The following is a 25,928-nucleotide window of genomic DNA, read 5'->3' on the forward strand; positions in this document are numbered from 1 at the left end:
CCCTGCCGGCCCTATTATGGTTTCCGCCCACCGGCCCAGCGGGGAACAGGTCCTAAACATTGCAACCAGCTCCTAATAGAGCCAGCTGCAATCTGGCCGTGCAGCAGGTGCAGCAGCACCCATCGCGCATTCAACTGCCCAAAATTCGGGCAGTGGAATGCGCGATGGAGCTGTGCATAGAGGCCCCCGAGTCTGCCATTCCACCAGCCTTTCCATGGTGGTGTTTACCCCCATGGACAGGCTGGCGGATGGGGACTCGTAATCCCCAGGACGGTGCTGCTTGCAGCGCTGCCTTGGACGATTACGACCGCCAGGCTGCAGGCTGGCGGCAGCCTGGAGGTGTCAAGGGTTGGGCCATGGTCATAATGTGGCGGTCGGTCCGCCATGACTGTGGCAGTCTGACCGCTACCGTGACCCTGGCATTCTAGTGACAGCCAGGGTCATAATGACCCCATAGTCATGGATGCACTTTGTTTGTGAATTTTCCTGTTACTCTCATGCATATATACATGTACATGTATAAACATAGAAGATTATGTTTGTGCTTGTTTAAATGTGCCAAAAAACTGAATTTGATCTTCAAAATCCTTTCTTTCAAAATTCTTCTTAAGGAAAATATTGCCTTTGTGAAAAACTACTTTACAGTCCCACTTGTTATGAAAGGGTTTTCTCTTCTGATGAAACCTGAAGATGGATTTACTCCTTTCATGTGAAGTTAATCCTCAGCCATTTTTCAGCCTGAGAATTAACACGCATAAAAATGTGTGAGTGATGTAGTTAGTCTCTTCCGCAAATGCCCATAGCCCATTGCTTGAGATTTACTTATATTTATATGTCTGCCAAACTTGCAGATTTTTTTGTGCAATCTAATCCAGTTATGAGTGGAAATTCGTTTTCTGAGAATCACAAACCTGCATTTCCCCACAAAACTGCTCTCTGTTCACTTAATTTAGACATAGGTGCACAAATAGCTTTGTAAATCGGACTTTTCTGAATTTTCAGGGGTAAGCCAATTTTACCCATGAAAAGGTTTTGTGAGTTTTACCTTAACTGAGCAACATCTAAAAGAGCCCGGCAAGAGGTAATGTTAACTTACTAGCCCAAACACCATAAATAATTTAAGTTCAGTTTGTTTTCTTCAAAAATAGTTTTCTTAGAATGGTAATAAATACTTTAGTGCCCAGCGCTGCTATATTTACAACAATAAATAATGAGAGTTTCAACCAGTCAGGCTGTTCTAGATGCTGCCTGTTGAGCAGGAAGACTCAGGGTCAAATCCTGGCCTTTGCTAGAATCAACATCAGAGGCTTCCTTTGGTATAGAAGGTACAGGTGCATATCGGCCCAAGAGGCTTTGGAGAACCACTGAACCCTAAGTATTGTAGTATCTCACAGATCAAGCAGCGGCCAGGGGACACTTTTCCCTCATTGCACTTGGAAGAAATACACACTGGTTATGCCACTGCTCAACAATGTGTGACTCTGGGTAAATCACACAATTTTCCTATGCCTAAAAATGTAAAATGTGAGGTGTATAAGCCTCACTTGATGTACTTGATTGTTGGAAATTAGGTTACAGTTAAGGGGGCAGCGCCACTTTTGTATTTTACAACTAAGTATAAACGTTTATTTTTTTTATATATATATATATATATATGTATATATATATATATATATATATATATGTACACAGGTGAGTGTGTGTGTGTGTGTGTATATATATATTACAAAACAAAATAAAATGATGGACAGAGTGTTGAAACTTTTCAAACACTCACCTCCAGTCACAGATTTGGGTTTAATCCATTGGACCCAGCCATATGTAAATCAGTCTTGACACTGTTCCCCACGGGAACAGTCCAGCCCGAACTGCTAGGCCAGGTCCTCCATGGACAGGAACCACTTTCAGGGTATCACCCTTAATCAGCCAGGCTAGCTTGAATCCAGTGGCGCAGCAAGCAAGGAACCCATGTCTGGGCATACCCCTACCACTTAGGGCGCACAATGTAACATCACAAAACAAAATAAAATGATGGACGGAGTGTTGAAACTTTTCAAACACTCACCCCCAGTCACAGATCTGGGTGTAATCCATCGTTATTTTGCTTGCCACGTCGCCCCAGTTTGGACCCAGCCATATGCAAATCAGTCTTGACACTGTTCCCCATGGGGCAGCCCGTCACACATCAGCCACTATACTCCCTACATTAACTAGGGCCCAATTAACAACATCTGGCCATACCTACAAGTGGAATGTAACATTGACAACAGTTGTCACTACCGCCTCCGCTGTGTGTGCAGGTCAAGTAGCTAATGGCAGTAACGTCCCCATGGATCCAAAACACCCAAATCAGAGGGTTCAGGATGACAACGTTAACAATCCCCTGAAATCAAGACAAATGTTCCAGTCCTGTCAAATGTAAATGTCCATAGTTGCTGCAGACATCAGCCAATGTCATCAACATTAGGAGGTACACAGCACTAATGTCATACCCATGCTGCATATATTAGGGTACACCCTGTGCCTGGGTCACAATGCAACATCCCAAATGTCATACTGCTCAGACAACAGCATTGAGGGGGAGGACACATGTAGCTGGTCATTGAAATACACCTCACAGTCAGAGGAGGAAATAGGACACTGCTACGACTATCAGGGCAATCCAATGTACCACACATTCCCCAAAATCAGCAGTACACATTACCAATGCTGACATCCATATCGTGCCATAACAATGCTATACATAGTATATGCTACATCTCAACTACATATAGGTGGATGTGAAAGATCAGAGAATGGGGCAGGCCCAGATTGTTAAGTGTGGTGCTAGTGCCATAACAGCACCCACAGCCAGTGAAAGGCCTGACCTTGAGAATGGAAGTAGACGGAGGGTTGTGTAGGACAAGAAGGTGGCAATTCACAATCTGGCCAGAACCAACACCTAGAGGATATGATGCTGACTAGTCCACAAATTGACCACAATACATGTGACATGCAGGCAGGGCATAGGCCTGGGAGAATGTCTATTTGAAAGACTGGAACAATGAACAGGAACCAAGATCACAATGTGAAAATAATCAGAAGGCAGGCATGTCACATTACAAAGGCCACAACACAGACACACTAATTGTACAGTATTTCATTGCGGAGGACGATGGATCTCCTGCGGAAATGCCTGTCCAGGATTACCCTGATGACATGGATGACGAGCTGGCAAACATCAGCCAGCAGACCCTCCAAGAGGTCCTTGAAACCCTCCAGACCCCACCTTCAGTCACAAGGAGGAGCACAGAACTAGCAGCCATCACAGATGACCCACCCACAACACCAATTGTACGACCTGCCAGCTCCAACACAGCTGAGGACTCTGACGACACTGGCACCAGCTTTGAGCGAACTGTAGTTGGAGTACAGCGGGAGCTGGCCAAAGAGGTGCGGGTGGGGATGCAAACTATGGCAGCCAGCCTAGAGGGGGTGCGTTCATGCATGATGTCAACTGAAGAACAGACAGCAGTTATGCAAGGGCGAACAACTATCTTGCAGGAAGTAGAAAAAAGGTTGAAGGAAATCAGCACAGCCGTAATACCGTTGACCCAGCACCTACAACAGCAATCCTGTCAACGCGTGCACTAATGCAACTTTGAACCCCTCAGGGCCGACCTGGCTGCCTACCACCGTGATGTCGCTGCTATTCTTAAGAACCAGCAGATTCTCCTTGCTGCAGTACTGCCCTTAAGACCCCCACAGTTAGCAGCTACTGGGATGTCTGACTCCACGTCTTCACACACAGAGGTATGTGTTGCCCCTTCACAACCACCACCACCAAGGGCAGAGGAGACTACACACACACCAGAAGATGAAGACCTGGACACTTCAGAGTACCCGGTAGCACTAGTCCCTGCCACCTATTACCAAGGTCCTGTGCTTTGTAACATGCCAGTCTTGCAACAACTGTACTCAAGCACTGTTCTGCTTACCACTGTAGATCTTGTCAGCCTGCCCTGTGATTGTCTCTCACTAACTCATTGGCAAATCCTGTCCCTCTGCACTGTCTGACACTTCACCCCAGCATGTCCAATGACATGTCCTTTTGCACTTGTGTAGGATCACAATGGAAGGTGTCACAATAATGGACTCACAATCATGGACAATGTACATATAGCACTACAGCACTGTTAAAATAAATAGCACTTACACAACCACTTTGTCTCTGTCTAATGTGACACATCAACCGTGCGGTAGATCAGTGAAGTTTGCCTCCTGTCAATTATTATAGATTGTCAATACAACTGCCCTGAAATAATGTGGGCTGATAACTATGCACAGTGGCCTGGATTGTACCATCATCTGCCCTTCCTGAGGTTTATTTCTGAGTAAAATAGAAACTATACACCATAATTCTGTGTTGGACAGAATAACGCTTCCTCAAGGGATGTCTAAGCCAGAAAATAGTGCCTTCAAATTTTAGCTTCAAGGCAAAACTAACGTATGTGACATTTGTCACAAATTTAAGCTAACACACACCAAACTACATGAAGGGATGTGTATGAGTTTACATCTAAATAAGTAACCATGCTGAACAGTGTAACAAATGATCTATGTGAGTTATGTACACTATACTACAAGAGAGCATACTACCACTCACCTTATAAGGATTTCCTTGGACATCAGACTGCAGTCAGACTTAACACAGTGTCCCCAATACTAAATCTGGAAGCACAGTATGGGACATTGAAAACATACATCATGAAATAACCACACTTTGGGATCCATAGTAACCATGATTGGTGGTTGCAATGAATGGCCGAATCTTAGCTAATTAGCTTTGGGATAGATGCCAATGTAACAGCTCAGTTGGGATATGGTTGCAGCATAGGACACACATTTTAATACAAAAGAGACACTGTACACTCATGCCAAGTCCCTGATCTACAAGCATTTGACACATACTGTAAAGGGTTGCCTAGATATTTATTAAACAGTAAAAACAGAAGTTAAAACCAGGAGAAACACCTTACCTAACCTAATCTACTCTAACTACGCGTTACCCACAACTGTCCCAAACTAACCTAAGCTAAACTTACTTATCACATTTAACAAAACGATCTAAACATCAACCCCCCACCTCCCTTATAAGAGGGGACACATGGAGGACAACAGATACTAACCTAAACACATACTATCCTATACTAAACAAATACACATTTTTTAGTATTTTTTTTTTTTTGAAAAACACAAAAACCCCAACATTGCCCCCCACCACCCACCCACACACATAATAATAAACAGTAGAAATATTCTGAAACCCCCACCCACTACCCACTACTACTTACTAAACTAACAGCCTATACTAACCTAAGCCCCCTAAACCCACAAAGTATAAGAACCAGGAAAGAGGAGGGAGGGGAGGGAATCATGTCCGTGTAGATGCCTACAAGTTGGCCCTCCTCAGGGTCTTCTTTATGGAACGCACCCGCCGGTTGACCTGTGCCACCTCCTGCTGCAGTCTGGTCATCTTTCGTAGGACACGGTATAAGTTCCTTTGCATCTCAGCAAAAGCAGCAGGGTCAATGGCTGCAGTAGGGGTGGTCTGGGTGCCAGCCGGGGAAGTATGGGCCTGTGTTGTTGCAATGGCTGAAGGCTGCCGTGCAGGTGGTGCTGTGACTAGTTCTGCAGCTGTTGCAGTTGATGGTCCCGCAAAGGTCCGAGCTGATGTTGGTGCCACCTGGTTGGTAGTGGTGGTGCTGCTGGTGGTGGCTGTGGTAGACATAGAAGGGCCCCCTTGTGCAAATGCCCTCCAAGCCCCGGAGGCTCGTTCATGGCGATATCTTCTGGTCATGTTGCGGTACCCAGACTCTACATCAAGTATATGGCAGTATCACATTGCCCGGCGCTGAAACTCCCGAACCTGGATGGGAGTCATATTTGCAGCTGTTAAAACAAATAGAAAATCAAACATTAGGTACTGCATTGTGTGAAATGGCACAAGAAGTAAATCAGACAATACATCTAATGTACTTGTAACAGCCCATATCCCCATACAGATCACTGATTGTCCCTTAGGAAGTACATGGCAAGCCAGCCTACAAATGTCCTATCACACATAGCACATCCAAACCCTACAAGATGGGTAACAACTGGCATGATTTTGGCATCATAGTTCTGCCAGTTGTCAGGTAAAAATCATGCTGCATATCCTCCACCACTGCCAGGGCAACAAATATCTTTGTACTGGATGGCAATCTAGGGCCACAAGATCTGCGAGTTCTAAATGGACTTGCCAGTATGGAAGGCATTTGCTAATCATGAGTGGGTATACTAGGTTTAGACAAGTGATTTACTGATTTACATGTCTGTGTACCAAACTTGTATCATCAGTTCTAGGTACACTATTCACAACCCTACGCCTGTGTCTGAGGGGGGGGGGGGGGTGGACAATCAACTAATAATTTCAAACAACAAGTACACCCTGGAAGCTTTAGAAAGTTTGGCCCAGCACACACACCACAGGTAAGGAGGAACTCCAAATAGGAGACAGCCAACCCTTGGACAATCCCTTATCTTTGGAAATGCAGACCTGTGTCCACATCATTTACTACCAGTAAGCCATGACTTACAACAAACAGATAGATGCAAGAACACCTCTGGCCATGAGCTGCATGCACACCTAAGCCATTGTACTCAAGTGCCAGATACTCGTAGCACTACATGTGGAGCTACATGCTGCTAGGAAATTTAACATACAGTCAAACGTGTTCATTAGTGGATAGGGAAGTAGAAGTCTGTGGGTAAGACTTTGGCATCCCTGTTCTGGGAGAATCCGCGTCTGACTGGCTGACTAATTCACTAATATGGTCCACTGCTACTTTTTCTGACTCAAGTTTTATCCACATGACTCATCCCTATTCACATTGCCGTGCCTAAAGGACTGACCTAGAATACCATAATATGACAATACAATAAGGATTGGCCAACTCAAAGATGGTGATAAAATGAAATTCCACTCATGGAACAAAACAAATAATTGCCCAGCGCATCACACCTTGCTATGTGTCCAACACACAGGAGTCCATCACACATCACCAGCAAACACAATACATCACAGACATGTCAACACTTACTGGAGATGTTTGGGTCCTCAAATTGAGCCACCTCGCCATTAGTGTCGGGTGCCGGTCCACCCGTAAGGCATGGAAGGGAGAAATGTGCTCAATGTCTGCGCACTGTACAACAATTCCAAATACAAATACTATGTGGAAGATTAAATCAGAAAGTAAAGCCTCTCAAACATGATGATACTGCTTCCTACATGCCACTGCAAACATGTACAGACCTCAGGGACTCCAGTGAGTGATACACACATATCTGAACACATGCAGTGGCCGTATCATGTGGTGGCAAACATGCTCCTTCATTAGTACGCAGACAAAATCATGGAGTGTATTCCTCTCATCATGTGTATCCATGAGATACATTCAAAGCCACTTTCCGTGAGGACTGCATTAGCAGTCAACCAGCCATTGTGACTATGACCAATTTCAGACACACAGGTACAATGTACAGAGGGCCAGGGACAGTTGTAAGCCCTCAGTTTGTATCAGTTTCTTCATTTGATTTGGCACAGCTATGATGAGTTGCACCAACCATAGAGATATGAACCCATGTGCATACCTTTTGCCTGCCATCCCTAATTTAAATGTGGCACTACAAACTCCAAATATCAGTCTAAGATGTTAGCTGAGCGCAGCTAGAACTTGTTACGTATGTGTCCAAGTCCAGATTAGACATGTAAGAATGGAGGGACACAATAATTCCAATTATTTTGGGGATTTCCATGATCGGTTTCCTGACACACTCACCAAACACACATGAAACATGTTTGCACCACATTGCCATCATCAATTGACGTGAAGCCTGCACTAATTTTCAGGCTCCTGTTGTGTTTATAAAGTTAGTCCAGCTGTAGCGTCAACAATGACAGTAATGTGTAGGAAATTACTATACCTCACAGACAACTATGGCCTATATCTATACATATTTTGCACCAGATTTGTGTTGCTGATTGACACAAAGGTGGCGCTAACTTACTAAATACAAATGTATTTTATAAGTTTGAGGCGCTCTTGCTTCCAAACAGGTCGCAATTGTGGTGCTAACAAAGTAGAAATATGGCCCTTAATGTTTCACTAGCATTCCACATGTTCAACAGCATTGCCGGCAGATATTGTAAAAATCAGCTACTGTCACTACAGAGCATTTAAATGTGCACATTATCCTGATTTGTACTCACCAACAGGGCCACCGATCACAATCCCCAGGTGGTCCAGCAGATCTTGCTCCCTGGATACAAGGTCAACCCAGCGGTGCTTCAGCTGGTGGTCATTTCAGGGTGTGTTGTATATCCTCTGCAGATGATGCGACACCTTTGCCCACCGGAGCCTCCGTGCCTCTGTGTGATACCCTTGGATCACACGACCACCTGCCTCAATCATCAGGAGTAGGAAATGGTACACCAGCCAAATGAACCCACCCAGCTCCTCCTCTCCCATCCTGCCAAGACGAGGACTACCCAACATAATGGTACAAAAAAGAATGAGGTGATCAAGGGGAACAAAGGAGAATAGGGGGAAAGTAGGACAGGAAAAATGCAAAGAAAACTACAAACACAGCCCAACTATACCCAAACTACCACTACCCACAACAGACTCCCAACACAACGAAGACAAATGTTGACAACACAAATGACCACAAAAACACTCACATAGGATACCACAGACAGCTATTATACATAAAAAGACAATTTAAAGACCACACTGGAGACACAATCACTAAATGCACAGAGAGACAATTCTAGACACAGCCACACAGACATGGAAATATTACAGAGTGCAAAGTGAAAGTGAAAGTACACCCACTGTACCAATTCTGTAAATAGGATATCCTATTACATCACTTCCTGCCTAAAATGTGGTGCGTTTTTATTGTAATGCGCCAAAATATTATGACGCTTACAGTCTGCGCGTCACTTTTTTTTTACGCACAAGAATATAATTAACCCTGCATCCATATGGTTCAAAATTGTTTCAAACGTAACCAATTTCCGGGGTACTGTGTGGGAAATACTGCTCAAGGCCAGTGGATATTTCAGGGCATTATGCGTCATATTTCGAGCATAAGCTTCATTTTTAGACGCATGTGTGTCATTTTTTGACGCATATGCAGCAACATTTCTGCCATTAACTGGGTTTGGGTCATTTTACCATTTTAATGGTACATGACAGTTGTGACAATACTGAGATAGGCTGATTGCACCCACTTTGGGCATGACATGGCCACATGTGACACATCATACTACTGTGGACCGTGATCAGCTACTTGATGTACAGGATTTTCACTCTTGACTGATGCAATAGATGACCAAACATGTGGGCTACATATATGTATTACCCAAATTGGGCATGTTTGACGTCAGGCGAGGATAGCAAGGTGACGAACATAAGTACAATTACTCAAGGCCTATGGGTCAATGTGTGTGATTTGGGTACTACTGTTGTTGTTGACCCACTGTGTGACCATCACAAGATGCATTATAGCAAATATGCTTGTATGCATGTGGAGTCAATGTGTCCAACCCTTAGATGCAAGTCAGTGTGGAAATGAGGGAGGACATGTGTTAGTCATACATTTAGCAACAACTGCTGTGTGCACTTTCTAGTTTTTGGGTAACATAAACACCACAAATGACAAAGCATGCACTGGATAGATAGCAGACGGTTGTTCATGTCAATGGTCCAAAAATTGGCCATCACATGTCCTGGAATGTTGGATACTACTTCCTAGGCACTTGTTGGTGAACCCACCATGAGTCAGGCACAGGTACTTCCTAAGTGGGTTCTGTGTTTGTGACACGGAGACCCAAAGATAAACCACATTTGTAATGTTACTCTACAGTTGAGGTCATATAACTGAGCCACGACTCTCCTGTGGCAGTGGAGGACCAGCAGACCAAGTAGCACGTGGCCACATATTTCCATTGGTCAAATGCACAGAGGTGTCTGGTTCATGTGTGTGGGCCAATGTTTAGGCTGTATATTTTTAGGAGTCTATGTTGTCACAGTTACATCCGGGTCTAGTCATGAGTCTGTGGCGGCTATTCCTGTATCTACTAAGTATCCTTCGGAGATCAACTGAAGTAAAGCCAATGAGGATTTGAGAACCCACATGGGGATGGTTCAACCCTGTCACTGCAGACGTGTGATGAGACTGTCAACAGGGCAACCTTGGTGTGCTGAGTAAGTTGATATCTCAGGATTCTTGTACCAGCAGGTGTTATCACAACATTTTTACACAGGTTGGCCTCTAAAATTCCCACTGCATCTGGGAACATCATAGCCTCTGTGCTGATTATTCTTGCAGCTATTCACCACGCATGCCCCATCAATATGTTGTGAACAATGTGAATCAGCGTGTGGACTGTCAGGGTCCGAACATGTGGAGACATTTCATGCACATTATCTGACGTTGCTGGTTCTGCTGGAGGCACCATACCCAATCCCTGCATACGGCCATGGTACACTGTCACAATTTGTCACTCATGCATACATGAGACACAGACAAGGGATAGGCCATGATATGGGTATTTGGAGACAAGTTCCCAACAATGGTACGATAAATACAAAGATTATGCTATACAATGTATTTGAGTATGCATTGTAGACCCACCTGACACAATACCCCAGGAGGAATGTGAGGATTGGGAAATCAACTATGATACAAATGTAGCCAATAGGAACCTCTAGGGTAGCCCACAGACAAGAGCCAGTCAGGCTTACAGGATGCAGGGTCAATCAGGATCCAGACATTTCACAAGGTAAATACACAGTGGTCAGACTGAGACTGGTCAGAGGAGGAACAAGACAGTTGAAATGGAAAACTGTGTTTGTCTTGTGTTTTGGAAGGTGACACATTAACCCAATGGCTGTGTAACACAGCTGAGTTACACCGCAATGCATAACAGTGTTATTGATAAAATGGCAGCTTCCATGCTGTTCCAACCATCTGCAAGGGCAGTGCATTTTAAAATGACTGATCTCCATGGATGTGCTCACATGTGTGTGCAGCATCAGTCTCTCCCAAGTCCAGTATGTGAGATTCAAGTTCAAAGGGCCACCAGTAGCGTTCACATGAGAATCACTGTGCAGATGATAACAGGTCTTAGAAACTACAAGCCAGTGCATTATTTAATGTGACGTCCATGCAGAAAGAAGTACAATGACTATGGCATACCATTCTAAAGGGGGAAGCACACTGGATTAACATTGTAAGTCTGGGAGTGTGTAGAGGAGGGATTATCTGGCTACACATATTACCATTCCAGGGACCTCTGAAGACGGGTGGGAAGAGACCGGGAACATGGGTGTGTCAGGACCTAGGACATAGGCTGACATGTACATGGGATGTCATGTGGGCAATGCTTGTCATACCTGTGGCACTTGTGCTATCTATTTGCTGCTTATTTGGAATTCTAGTCACACATAGGGGGTCATTCTGACCCTGGCGGTCATGGACCGCCAGGGCCAACGACCGCGGGAGCACCGGCAACAGGCTGGCGGTGCTCCCATGGCCATTCTGACCGCGGCAGTACAGCCGCGGTCAGAAACGGGAAACCCGCGGTGTCCCGCTGCCCAAGGGAATCCTCCATGGCGGCGCTGCAGGCAGCGCCGCCATGGGGATTCCAACCCCCTACCGCCAGCCTGGCTCTGGCGGTTTTGACCGCCAGAACCTGGCTGGCGGTAACGGGTGTTGTGGGGCCCCTGGGGTCCCCTGTAGTGCCCATGCCAATGGCATGGGCACTGCAGGGGCCCCCTAACAGGGCCCCACCAAGATTTTCAGTGTCTGCCAAGCAGACACTGAAAATTGCGACTGCAACTGCACCCGTCGCACCCCTTCCACTCCGCCGGCTCCATTCGGAGCCGGCATCCTCATGGAAGGGGGTTTCCCGCTGGGCTGGCGGGCGGCCTTCTGGCGGTCCCCCGCCAGCCCAGCGGGAAACTCAGAATTATCGTGGCGGTCTTTTGACCGCGCAGCGGTATTCTGACGGCGGGACTTTGGCAGGCGGCCTTGAAAAGATAGGTGATGTAACAGTTACTGCTGTCAAGGGTCTGGTCATACATTCCTGTTACTAATGTAATAGCATATCCACTGCCTCATGTATGATGTTTTTTGTTCCATTATTGACTGATGGTGTCTTAGTTGTGTGCCATATGCTGCAATGAACCATGTTTCCAACATGTATGTGTGGAATAGGTGTGGTCCTCTGCTATTTCACTTCAAATGTGAAATGTACAGGATATATGTAATTTACAGTGTGTGTGTGAATGTGACTGTGGACTCATACGCATCACAATAGTTTTGGAATTTTCTGTGTCCTGATCGGCATATCAGCAATGCTCCATGAGGCTACACTCTTATTCTGATAGTTAGAGATAATTTTATGCAAAAATGATTACCCAGACCATGATGTGGTGATTATTATAGGTGTTTATTTACATATGTTAAAACAGTAGTGATGGTGAGTTGAGTCAAAAGAAATTGTGGACAATATGTTGGTGCCTGCGCAATCCTGCAGCCGTGTTAGGTTGGTCCCCGTAATGTTGATGGCCAGCATCCTCCTCTTCCTCCTCTTCAGGCATTTGTGGCTCTGGTTCAAATAGGGGAATGTTCCTTCGTATACATATGTTGTGCAGGATGGCACAGATCAAAATGATCTTGCAGACCATTTCTGGTGGGTATAGGAGGCTGCCTCGGGTGACGGCGAGGCACCTGAATCTTGACTTCAGGATGCCAAAGTTCCTCTTGACTATGGTGCGTGTCCTCCTATGTGCCTCATTATAGGCACTCTTTGCTGCAGTGCTTGGGTTGGCAAATGGGGTCATACTACATGGCTGGATCCCATACCCCTGATCAGCTGAAAGAGAAAATGATTGCGAACATGATGATGTAGCTTGCCCCATAAATATCACCTTGCATGGCAGTAGTTCTCTTGTGTTGTCTGTGACTCATTGGTGTTTGTGTTATTGTGTCGATTCCTAGGCTTCCAGGATGTACCATCAGCATTGGGTTGTTTCCTTAGCAGAACAAGTGTTTGGCTGCTGACCGGATGTCAGCATAATTTTTGGAGAGTTGCAGTACAGTGTGTACTGCCTTGCATTGTGACTTGTGATACAGGTGTCCCTATGTTTTATCTGCGGGTGAGATGATAGTTCCATACACAGAATCAATTCGATAGTGGTGGTGACACGTTTGCATCTATGTACCCTGGACATCCCATACATTTTGACATATGCAATAGATTAATTTAACCATCAGTGAGACCCTTAGATTTTGCACAGTGACAATTTGCCAAACTTCTCTGTACGTCGTGATCACTGACATGTTAACATTTGACTGTACACTAATTTCACATGTGTGACAAGTTCACTGCAGACCTATTTCTCTGCCCTTGCCAAGTTGACTGACTCAGGTTGTGAAGTGTACCTAGACTACTGCACATGTTCTAGTTCAGCTGGCTAACTTGGTTGTGAGGTTGTCATTTTGAGTTTCAGAAGGACCGTATGGCAGTACATCTGTTGTGTGTGTGTGTTAATTTGTCACAATGCGTATGTGTAGGAATGTGCACTTTCCATATTGTCCCATCAAGATGTGTTCTTCGCACAGTCCACTTGCCTCTTGGTAGTGGGCAATGTGAGAACAGGAGTGATGTGAGATATTGGAACGGCCTCAATGATTGCATGTGACCTTTATTGTAGTCATCATCATGCCAAGTATGATGGTGTTTGACCTGCAGCAAAAAACATTCCACACCCTTTACACAGTACGTATTGATTTGAAGGGTGTTTGATTGAGTGTTATTGATGTGATATTGAAGTTTAATCTTCGCAGATGTACTGCCAATTGGGGCCATGTGTTTGTCATTGTGTTGTTTTACATTTTCCCCTTGTGTCTGCGGAGTGGCATCAGTTGTTATTTGGAACGGTCATTTGTCCCTAGGTGTGTCTCACATTGGGTGAAGATATAAAACATGCCTAGCGGTGTCACAACCTCAGAGTGTTCCTTTCCACATGTCGATGTTGTGGTGTATGTGTTCTGTGTCCTAGAGGGTTGCTGTGCACTGTGTACATAAGTAGGTTTCTATACTTCCTAACAAGTAGTCCATTTCCATATCGTCCATCCTGGAAGTGTTGATTGATGGTGCAGTGACGGAAGATGAATGAATCATGGACACTCCCAGGATACTTTGCCACAATGTTGGTGATCAATCCCTGGTGATCGACAATGGCCTGCACATTGATGGAGTGTGTCTGCTTCCTGTTGCGGTATAGATGTTCAGTTGCAGCAGGTGGCACAATGGGGACATGTGTTCAGTCAATGGCACCAAAGACGTATGGGAAGCCATTAATTAGGTAAAACCCCTATTTTGTCTCCTGCTTCTTCTGCTGTGTGTTGGGGAAGCAGATGTGGAGGGGTGTGAGTGAGATGATGGCATCCTGTACCTTGGGGAGGAAGGCGGAGAATGATGGCTGTGAGATCTCAGCAACCAGGGAGCCAGTGGTTTGAAAGGAGCCACTTGCCAACATTTGTAGTACAACTAGCAGCTTGTTTCTGGTGGAATGGTGCGGGGTGTCTGCAAGCTGGGTGCCAACTGTGGCTCAGTGTTGCGCAGCAGCTGCTGAATGGCTTGCCAGTTTAGCCTGTACCTCTGGATGATGTCATGTTCCCTGAGGCCATGAAGGGTTGTCCTGGTGCAGAATATCTTCTCCTGCCTTCTGCGTTGCCTTTGGGGTCCCTGCTGGTGTTGTGGAACCTGCTGTTGCTGGTCCTGTGCTCTGCTCTGTGTGCATGCCGGATGAGAAGCACCTCCATGTCTTCCTTTTGGAGCTCTACTGTTGCTTCTGTGTGTTTTCATTAAATACAGGTGTGTTTGCCCCATTTTAACGCCTGCCCTGATTCAGGCGTTAATTTGTTACATGAATTGGGCTGTGCGTCATTTTCTGCCTCCGCCTCCCGGCCATGCGTCATTTTTGTGCTGTAGATGGGAACTCCTACCTTGCATGTCATTAACGCATCCAGGAAATGACGCACACAGCAGGATTTTGGCGTTCACGGGCTCGTGCATCAAAGATTAAATATGGTGCACGGTTTGTGCTGAATGTGCATCAAATATTTTGATGCGGAATCGGTGCAAACGGAGTATAAATATGCCCCTAAGTGTCTCCAAGCTCCTTTAGTTGACCACTGTTTAGAAAAACAACATCGCGAAGGAGAACCTCAATGGACCATCCTAGAAAAGATGACATCACTTTATGCAAATCAAGACAAACATAGGAAGAAAAGAGAAGTCTTTTGGATTTACTTTTTTTAATACAGTAGATCAAGTATTGAATGATAGAATACCGTGGGAAAACTCTTTCCTGTGAAGACACATGAGCCTATTGATTTCATCATATGGCAGAATATAGAGGGAAAATTATGAGTTCTCATGGTTCCATCTTTAGGTTTTCTGTACACAGAATGCCTTTGTTTTCCAGAACTCTATTCTCAGTATCCATGTAGTCTAATTTTTACACTATGGGATGGTTTTTCAACTGTCCTTTCACCATGAAGTACAAATAGTGAGACTGTACATACCCCATAGATGGCGCCCACATATATAAGTGGGATTTTGATATCTATCACTACTTCCTTTTTTCTACTTCCTTCCTTGTGGTCCATCACTCAGACCTCGTATTTATTTTATTTTATATTTTCATGCATTTTGTATTTAGAGGGAGCATTTGCTTTTTGCTTTTTCCTTCGATTTTTAAGCACACATAATAAGACATTACCCATGTTTACATGTAACATTTTGTCATTTTCTCTATTTCTTCTCCGCTGTGGTTCGCCATTAGCTCCATCATCCGCTTTTTACCTTTATAGTAGTTCGGACGCAACCGCAAATTCTTTTATTCGCCGGCGTTTTCCCTGCCGCCACACCCATGAGACAACTTCTAGGTGTGCGTACACCTCCATTTTGGCAGATTTAATGAAATAAGAAGGGTGCAAGCATATTAAATTTGCCAACATAAAATTGACCATGAATGCATCCGGTATTACACGTCTGTCTCGCTGCCCAATGGTTGTGGGCACCCGCGATGTGACAACATCAACCCGGAGGGAGGAAAAAAGGAACAAATGTGGGATTGAGGTACAATATCACAGAACCTGGCAGCACAATCGATATAAGGTAAGAGAGAGGAAGTATTTACACAGTCATTTGGTGCTAATCAGTTACCCCCAGCTGGCTCTCCTAGCAGAGGGCTTAAAATAAACAGCTTTGTAAGTTTATATATATTTTAAAACAATGTTTGATTGCATTTAGGTACCTCGACCTAAAGGTGAAACTTGAGGGGGTTTTCCCCTTTTTGTGGAAGCAAGCTATAGGATTGCTATCAGCCCCTCTGCTTGCAAGTAAGGGGAGCGTGAGATGAGTTCAACCTCTGCAGTACTTCCTATTTGAGACACTTTATGCGTTAGGGTATTTAACTACTCCAAGCTATTCTTGGATCACCCTTTGTATGACCTATTTCTTTAAAAAAAACTATAAGTTACATGTCAAGAAAATATATTAAATAAGGAGCTATGCATGAGTGGGGAAATTAAATAACACTCCTTTGAGAGTGTTTTAGAATACACTTTTTCCTTTTGTCTGCATGAGAAGCACACTTTTTGGTGACTTTGGAAGTGTTATGTTTTTTCCTTTTTCTTGTTATATTCTTCTCTTTTTCTTTTTTTCTTTGTCTTCTGTTTTTCCTTATTTTTGTTCATCATGTAGTCTTAAGCCCGGAGTGATATTTAATATGTTTTTTACATTCCAGAAACATATACTGTATGAATATTATATTTGTCCCTGGGATTATTCTATTCATGTCAACTATTTGTGCCCTGAAGAAGGTGAGTGACCCGGATGGGACACTTTTCACTGAAACGTACGTCGGCACTACCATGTAAGACAAGGACACTTTGGATCTATACTGGTATCTATATGTAAAACAAGGACACTGCATTGAATGGAATGTTTTCCCTTAAGCATAGGGATGCGAAGGAGGATCTATAAAAAAGAAGGGGATTAATATATAGGAAGCTCCGAGTGAAGAAATAATACAACAGACATAAAGGACTTATCATATAAGCGCTTGTGGATTAGGAAGCTGGGTGCATTGGTTTACTACAACCTTATTGGAGCATTAAAGGCGAGACTGGATGGTCCGTCTAGGGACAGTATATATACCTCTTGTACTGTGATTTCCCTTGTTTTCTTTTGATTTTGTCTTGTCCTTGTCACATTTTTAAGTATTTTCTGTATGAGTGCATTGGCATGATTGTGCTCACTGTTTTTAGGTTTAGAGATATTTCCCAGGGTACATAACATTTCTTATCAAGAAATTGTGTATGTAGGTTATAATTGGATTTATGAATATACATATCATTGAATACATTTATTTTTGATTATTCACATTAGATATATTTAAATGTAGTTGGACTTGTTTTGGTTTGAGACATTTCTTCCTTTGCGACTTGGGATTCCTGTTGTAGGAACCCACTGTATACTAGGGACACATTTGTATTTTTTAATTGCTCTCCGTGGACAAACACATATAGGAAAAGTCCGCTCAATGATGGAAGAGCTGTTTGACAGCTCTCCCTTCATCTGAGCGGAATGTTTGCTATGACTTGGCGGGACTGAACCTTTTTGTCTCCAAAATGTCTCCTTAGCAGTGAGATGTAATCACTGGAGCAGAATTAATTAAATATTGGTTTAGAATGTTAGGGTTCCCAGGTACACACAAAGGAATAAAGACATGTGATTTACAGCTCCATGTTGGGCATAGTCATTAGTGGGTATTGAGGCTGGGGAGGATGATAGAACTTGGTATATGTTTAGTTGACCCATTCATACATTTAAGGTAAAGTGTGTGCACATAATTGCAGCTTTAATTGCTGAATATTTGAAATCACCAATATATACCCCATCATTACTAGCATTCTTGCTGCAATAGTTAAGTGGTACTCTGAAGATTTTTACCATTACATTGGTAAAAATCTAATACCCTTCTCCTGATTTATCTTCCACTGTTTTGTCCTTATTTGTCTCTTTAAATGTGAACACTTCTCTGGCTAGGTAGTTACCTTGACAAGTAAAAGAAATGGAACCTGGCAGGATCCGAGATTTGTGTAGGGACATAAGGAGACCAGTGTAGCAAAAGACATGAAGGAAAGGGAGAACGGGATAGACATAATAATTATGTAGAAAGGTATATGAGTTAGGAGAGAACTGAAGTAATTAAATAAAGATGAGGTAGCCAGAAGAAAAAATAAGGAATGGTGGAAAGTGGAGGACCTAAAGAGACATAGAAAGGAAAGGAAGAGAAATATGTACCTTTTTTGAGTATGGTAGAGAGCTTGAGAAAAGGGGAATTAGGGAGGAAGTGAAGAGCAAGGCATCACGGTACAATACACCAAGGGATGAGGGAAAAGGAACAGGTGATTTTAGAAAAAGGAGAATCAGAGTGACGTAAAGACAACAAAAGGTACACTTAGGCAAAGAGAATTGAGGAAAAACAAAGAGATGAAAGGTAGAGAAAACTAAATAAGAAGACATATAGAAAACACAAGTCAAGTAAAGAGAGTAGTGAAGCAATAAAGGCAGAGAGAGAGGTGAAATGTAGATGGAGAAATGGATAGTGTGAAAAGAGGAAGTTGAGAGACATGCATGAAATAGAGAAAAAAAGGTGAGGCCTATTCAGAGCTGTAAGATAGAAAAAAAAGGAAGTGACTGTAAGATATAAAAATCTGTGAAGAAAGAAGTTGAGATGGATAGGTGAAAGAGAGACAAAGGGAGAAGCAAAGGAGTTGATCAAGAAAAAGAGGTGGAGCACAGGATTAGCGAGAAAGGTGTATGCTAAATAGGGAGGTCAACAAAAGGGAACTAAAGCAGCAATGAGAGAAAGAGGAAGTAGAGAGGTGAGGTAGTGAACTAATGTTGAGAATGATTTAGAGATTAAGGGGACCATTATGATTTCAGCGGATGAAAAAGCCTGTCCGCTGAAATCCTAATGGGGAGGTTGCCATCATTGTGGCTGCCTCCCCGCTGGGCCCATTAGAGTTTCCTGCTAGGTCAGCTGGCGGAAACCAGAGTTTCTGCCCGCTGGCCCTGCAGGAAACAGCCAACAGCATTGCTTCCAGTTCATAATCGAGCCGGCGGCAATGCTGTATTGCACAGAGTGCACCAGTACCCTTGCAATGTGTCAACACCAGAGCAGTACGCGCTCTATTGGTGACAAAAAATGCAAAAACCCAGCACTCTCAAAACAAAGTAATTTATGCATTGTGCTGATATGTTGTGGTTTAACCTTTTGCATTGCAGAGTTCAATCCTGAAAACTTATTTTTAATATGCTTACAAATACTGTTCCTTTGCAATATATTGCTGCGGGTTTTCAGAGTGTGTTAGGATGTGGCCCCTTTCCAGGGCCTTCCAGAGACTTTCCCTGCAACATGCCTGGGCGTGGTTCTGGGCTGGGCCAAGACTCTATAAAAGAGAGCCAGCCCAACTCCCAGTGCTCACTATTCAGAGGTCCCGGTGCAGAGCAGCAGCTTCTTCCTGAGCTCCTCTTCCGGCAGCCTATTTGGATTTTCCAGTCTTCTGCCCTTCATACTTCATTGGTGATCATTGTTCCAGGCGGTAAGATGGTGGTTGGACTGTCCCGACACCGTTATTGAGAATTTTCATATTCTTGGTTTCATTCTTAAATGAGTAACATATTACTTGCGCGCTACCATTTCTTGACATTTATATGGTAGTTTACAAATAGGCAAGACACGTGATTGGTTTCATAAAGGTTTGACATTGTTATTCATTGCGTGCTACCATTTCTTGACATGGCATGGTGGCAAAACGCGCGATTCGTTTTATTGTATGTAAACATTATTGTCCATTGCGTGCTACTATTTCTTGACATTTACATGATGTTTTACGAATTGACAAGACGGGCAACTCGTTTCATGAGGATTTAACTTTGTTGTTCATTGGCTTAAGAATCGGCAAAAGAAGCGTGATTCGTTTCATTGTACTTTGATCTTGTTATTTATTGTGAGCTGTTATTTCTTGACATTTACATCGTGTTTTACGAATTGGCAAGACGCGCCATTCGATTCATGATGATTTGACCTTGATATTCATTGCGTGTTACCATTTCTTGGTATTTTACATGGTGACACTCGAATTGGCAAGACACCCGATTCTCTCCTCAAGTTTATTTCATGTTGTTTATTGTATGCCACTATTCTAAGATATTTATTATGTAATATTCGAGTTGACAAGTTATGTGATTTGTTTCCTGAATCCATATTGTGTTATTCATGGTGCACAATCCTTTTATGGTGTTTACTATGTAGATATATATATATATATATATATATATATATATCTATATATATATATATAGATATATATATATATATATCTGCAATATGCGCAATTTGTGTTGAAACATTTTAAGAGTATAGAGAAGGCCAGAGTTTCTAGATGCAATATTGTATTGTCCTAGTATACATTCTCAAAACAGGATTTTTATGACTGGTTTAAAATTTAGTCAGAATGTTTTTCTGATTCTCATGTAAAGGAAAGTACTTGAATAAGAAAGTTTTCATTTAATTCATCTTTATTCCCCTACAGGTATCCGGCCATCTTGAAACTTAATTATTTTAAACTTAACTCTTAGATTGTTCATGTTTTCAGAGTGACTAGGCTTAGAATCATAGTCTAGTATTGATTTCAGGGGATATAATTTTCATATTGTGTGTTCTAACCTTTTTCTTACTACAGGTCTCCTTCCCAGCTGTTCCCTTCCTAATCCCCTCTTCCCCTCTTGAACTCTCTCAGTCTCTGTGATTTATCTATGAGAGTCTTGGAGCTGTTCAGTGGTGGACGTGTTGGGAGTGTGCAAAGACCTCGAGGATCTGGTGACTCTGACACAATGTTCACTGCCTGCAAAGCAAACAGTGAACATTGCGAGGGTGCTGGCCAGGGTAGGCCTGCCCTGCCCAAGCCAAGTGCATGGGCAGTGCAGAGGCCCCCCTGGGGCCCCTCCAATGGTCTCTGCCAGTCTTTTCATGGCGGTACTACTGCCATGAAATCGCTGGTGGAAAAGGAAGTCGTAATTCCCAGGGCAGCGCTGGCGTGGCAGATTAGGACCAACAGCACCGCCAGGCCATCCAGGCAACGAAACCTGGCAGTAACTGCAGCTTTAATATGGCACTCAGACAGCCGTATTGGCGGTGGTCCGACTGTAGGAAAGTAGGCTCTTTCTAGCTTGGTTGCTCCTAGTTTTGGCCTGTTTGTCAGTGTGTTTGACTGTGTCTACTAGGATCTTGTTAATCCGGACCGCAGTAGTTATGCTCTCTCCCTTAAATTATGGTTCTTGCATACTGGTAACCCAGTATTTCACCCACAGTGGGCATACTGGCGCCCCCTTATAGTTCCCTAGTATATGGTACTTAGGTATCCAGGGCATTGGAGTTCCAGGGGATCCCTATGGGCTGCAGCATATCTTTTGCCACCCATATGGAGCCCATGCAAACGCTTCTACAGGACTGCCATTGCAGCCTGTGTGAAAAGGTGCATGCACCCTTTCACTGCCATTTACACTACACCAGGTTACTTATAAGTCACCCCTTCAGCAGGACATCTAGCCCTGAGGGCAGGGTGTAAATTACCTGTGTGTGTGAGGGTACCCCTGCACTAGCAGAGGTGCCCCTATGACTTCCAGGACCTTTTCCCAGGCTTCGTGAGGGCGGGGATGTCATTTTACAAGTGTACTGGACATAGGGACATGTGCCCAGCTACATAATGGTAACTACGAATGTAGGCATGTTTGGTATCAAATATGTTGGAATCACACCACAAGGCTTTTGCACACATTGGTGTATGATTCCATGAACTCTCGGGGCTCCTTAGAGTATTGCCATTACAGCCTTCTGAGGTTTTAAAGGCAGCCCCAGCTGCAGCCAGCTCACAGACAGGTTTCTGCCCTCCTATTGCTTGAGCAGCTCAAGCCCAGGAAGGCAGACCAAAGGATTTTATTAGGTGTTAGAGGCTTGGGAGGGTTAGCCTCCCCAAGCCATTGGAAATGCTTTGAAGGGCACATTTGGTGCCATCCATGTATAATCCAGTCTACACTGGTTTAGGGACCCCACTCCCTGCTCTGACATGAAACTGGACAAAGGAAAGGGGAGTGATCAACCCCCTGTCCATCATCACCACAGGTGCTCAGAGCTCCTCCAGAGGGTCGCTGGGTTTTGCCATCTTGCATTCCATGTTGACAGGTAACTCTGGGAGCATCTGAGTGGCCAGTGCCAGCAGATGACGTCAGAGCCCTCCCCGATAAGTGCTTACCTGTTAGGTGACCAATCCCCCATTCAGGGCTATTTAGGGTCTCTCTTTTGGGTGATTCTTCAGTTTCGTATTGCAAGACTCCAGCAGGAATCCTCTGCATCCTTTACTTCACCTTTTCAACAAAGAAACTGCATCTGGACCCTCCAGGAACTCTACAAACTGCAACAAAGAAGCAAAGACGACTTTTGCAACATTGTTTCTTCAGCTCCTGCCAGCAACTGTAACTGTTTGCCAGTCGTGCACCCTCAGAGGACAGCCTGTCTTCAGCCTGCACCAGAAGAACAAAGGAATCTCCCTTGGAGGTGAGAAGTTACTCCCCTGCTTCAACAGGCACTTCTCTGCATCGAGAACCGGAGGCGTGGGTCCCCTCTCTTGATGAGTCATGTGTATCCTGCACCTGCATCATAGGTTGTGGATTGAAGTGGTACCAACGGTCCTGACTTCCTGCTATCCAACTTTGGTGGAGGAAAGAGCTTGCCTCCCCATGCAAGACAGTTCCTCCTTCCACTGCATGTTTTGCAGTTGCTAAGGCTTTTGGCATCCTTCCATGAAGTTCTTCATGCACCGTGCAGCTCCAGCTCCAAGCAGTCTATCCTGTGACGCACAGCTTCCTGAGTGGTTCTCCAGCAGCATGGGAACCTTTGTTGTAGTGCTGCATGGGCCTCCTTTTACACCTTCTTTGCCCCAGTGCTGTGGGACTCCTGTACATGCTGACTGGTCTTCTGTGAGCTCTCTGAGTTGCTGAGAGCCCCCTCTGACTCCTCCTCCTGGGTAGAGTCCACCAGGTTTCTCCAGGTCCCGGGAAGCGCCATTTTCTGTGAACTGCAAGCTTTGCATGTGCCAAGGCTTGTTGGCGGAATCCAGCATACACGAACCAGACTGCAATCTTCCATCCGGCGTACAATATCATCTGCACCAAACAGGACCCGGCATCCATCTGATTAGGTGCAGTACTGACTATTGTTTCTCACCTCTTCTTTTGCACCTTCACCTGGGTTAGCAGGGGGTCCTGTTCTCCCTGGATTCTACTATGCTGATTGAACTTAGTCCCCTTCTTCCACAGGTCTTCAGATCCCGGAATCCACGGTTAGTGTCTTACAGTCTCTTCTGGTTGTTGCATAATCTTCTTTCTTGTTCTCTTGTATGTTCTGGGAAAGTTATTGGGGGTCATTCTGACCCTGGCGGTAATTACCGCCATGGAGGAGGTCGGCGGTAGCACCGCCAACAGGCTGGCGGTGCACCGCTGGGCATTCTGACCGCGGCGGTTCAGCCGCGGCCAGAAACGGAAAATCGGCGGTGTCCCGCCGACTTTCCGCTGCCCTCGAGAATCCTCCATGGCGGCGGAGCGCGCTCCGCCACCATGGGGATTCTGACACCCCCTACCGCCATCCAGTTCCTGGCGGTTCTCCCGCCGGGAACAGGATGGCGGTAGAGGGTGCCGCGGGGCCCCAAAAAGAATTTCAGTGTCTGCCTAGCAGACACTGAAATTCGCGACGGGTGCAACTGCACCCGTCGCACCTACCCACTCCGCCGGCTCAATTCTGAGCCGGCGTCCTAGTGGGAAGGGTGTTTCCCGCTGGGCTGGCGGGCAGACTTTCGGCGGTCGCCCACCAGCCCGGTGGGAAAGCCAGAATGACCGCCGCGGTCTTTCGGCGGGAACCGCGTGGCGGGCGGCGACCGCCGTCCGCCGCGGTCAGAATCACCCCCATTGTGTTTTACTCCTGCTTTCCTGGGCTCTGGGGTAGGTTCTACTGCTTCCCTTTGATGTTTTCTAATACTCCCAGCGCCCCTCTGCAGTCCCATATTTAGAAGGTATGAGTACGCTGCATTTTTGTAGCGTTTATGTTGTATGACGGTTAAGCAATTTTAATATTTTAATCTTTCTGGATTTGTTTTGCTTGAGCTTGTAGGTTGAAGTCCATTTGTGTGTTACTACAGAGTCTATTTTTGCAACCTGTTGTAAGTAGCAGAATATAGATATTCTGGTTAGGAGCCTTACACAGTGAAGTTTATGGTGCACATTTGCTGTGTTTTTAAAATATTTTTTTTTACTTTCCTTGTCATATAGGTGGTGACTTATACTAGTATCCACACCTGTGGCTGTGGTGTTTTCTTGGGTTCAACAGGTGATACACATGGTGTGATTTGACAGATTGCACATTTTGTTTTATAATTAATTTCCCTTATGTGTAGGCAATATTTAACAACACTGAGGGCCTGATTACAACTTTGGCGGAGAGGGTTAATCCGTCCCAAATGTGACGGATATCCCACCCACTGTATTACGAGTTCCATAGGATATAATGGACTCGTAATACGGCGGGCATGATGTCCGTCACATTTGGGACGGATTAACCCCCTCTGCCAAAGTTGTAATCAGGCCCAATGTCTTGATGATGGTCAGACGGACCTGTGACTGCCACCACAGGCCGAAACGTCGACATTACCTTCTCAATTGACAAGCTGAATTGAAAGTCCATGATATTGCTTGACCGGGGACTGAAAACTTGGCAATGATTGTGCAGATCTGTGTCATGGGGAGGGTTATTACCCCTTCCTGGATCTTCAGTTGGGATCAATTCTTGTGATCTAGGGGTGTTATCTACAGTGTTGTTGTTTGTCAGATGGACATTCCTTGGATTTGTTGTACATTTTTCTGAACTTCCGGAATCCTATTGAGTAATATATTGGATTTTAACAGTACGGAGTTGTCTTATTCATTAATTGAAGACAAGATCATATGTACACATACTATATCCAAACAATTCCTCTAGGAGCATTTTTAAGTGAGACATTTTCTGTACCCAGTTCCTAGGGGAAGATTGGGTTGCCCCTAAGTGTGTTAATTCACTTTTTAGTGGGGTTCTTGTCCTAACCTTTTGATACCTGTAGACTGCATCCTAGGTCTGATGACAAAGTTACCTGGCAGTTGTTTTTTGTGTATTGCTCCCAGATAGTGAGACAAAGGAGCATATGTGTTGGCATGATGGACCATCTCGGACTTGATGAGGGTGGAAGTTGTACACTTGTACATCCTTACCCCAGGACCTCCAAAGAAACTCCAAGAGCTAGTAGGCAGGCCTCCTGATCAGATCCTCATGGAGAGATAAGGCTCCAACTACCTTGAACCCCACCTTGACTCTGTCTACTGTAAGTGCTACTCCCCAAGGGATGCCATCCCCAGTCCAGTCCCCTGGGAAGTGGGCCTGAAGGTGCTCTGCCAGCTCAACCAAGGCTCTGTGGATGGAACTGATGCAGCACTACACGTCTCCTCATCGATTCACTTCAGGAACCAATGCATGGGTGATACATCTCCTCAAAACTCTGCTCTGTAACTGTCACAGCATGATGAATCTCTGCCACTTAATCTCGCATCACAGCCCACAGTCTCCTTGGAAGCGCTGCTACGTGACACATCCTCAATGCAGGTCTTCTCA

This window comes from Pleurodeles waltl, chromosome 2_2 (genome assembly GCF_031143425.1).
Source record: "Pleurodeles waltl isolate 20211129_DDA chromosome 2_2, aPleWal1.hap1.20221129, whole genome shotgun sequence".
Lineage (NCBI taxonomy): Eukaryota > Metazoa > Chordata > Amphibia > Caudata > Salamandridae > Pleurodeles > Pleurodeles waltl.